Source organism: Eimeria mitis, genomic scaffold (genome assembly GCF_000499745.2).
Source record: "Eimeria mitis Houghton genomic scaffold, Emh_scaff2663, whole genome shotgun sequence".
Lineage (NCBI taxonomy): Eukaryota > Apicomplexa > Conoidasida > Eucoccidiorida > Eimeriidae > Eimeria > Eimeria mitis.
Window position 1 is genome coordinate 1,592 of NW_013571005.1, and position 209 is coordinate 1,800.

A 209-nucleotide genomic window follows, 5' to 3' on the forward strand; every position below is an offset into this window, starting at 1 on the left:
AAACAAAAGGAGACAAACAAAAAGGAGACAAAAAACATAAAAACAAAAAAAATAAAAAAAAAAGAAGAGAGTAAATACCTGCATATATCTAGATAAGAGTTAACAACCAAAAACAAACAAAAGGAGACAAAAAAAGACAAAAAAAAAAAACGAAAAAAGGAGACAAACAAAAGGAGACAACAAACAAAAGGAGACAAACAAAAAGGAGA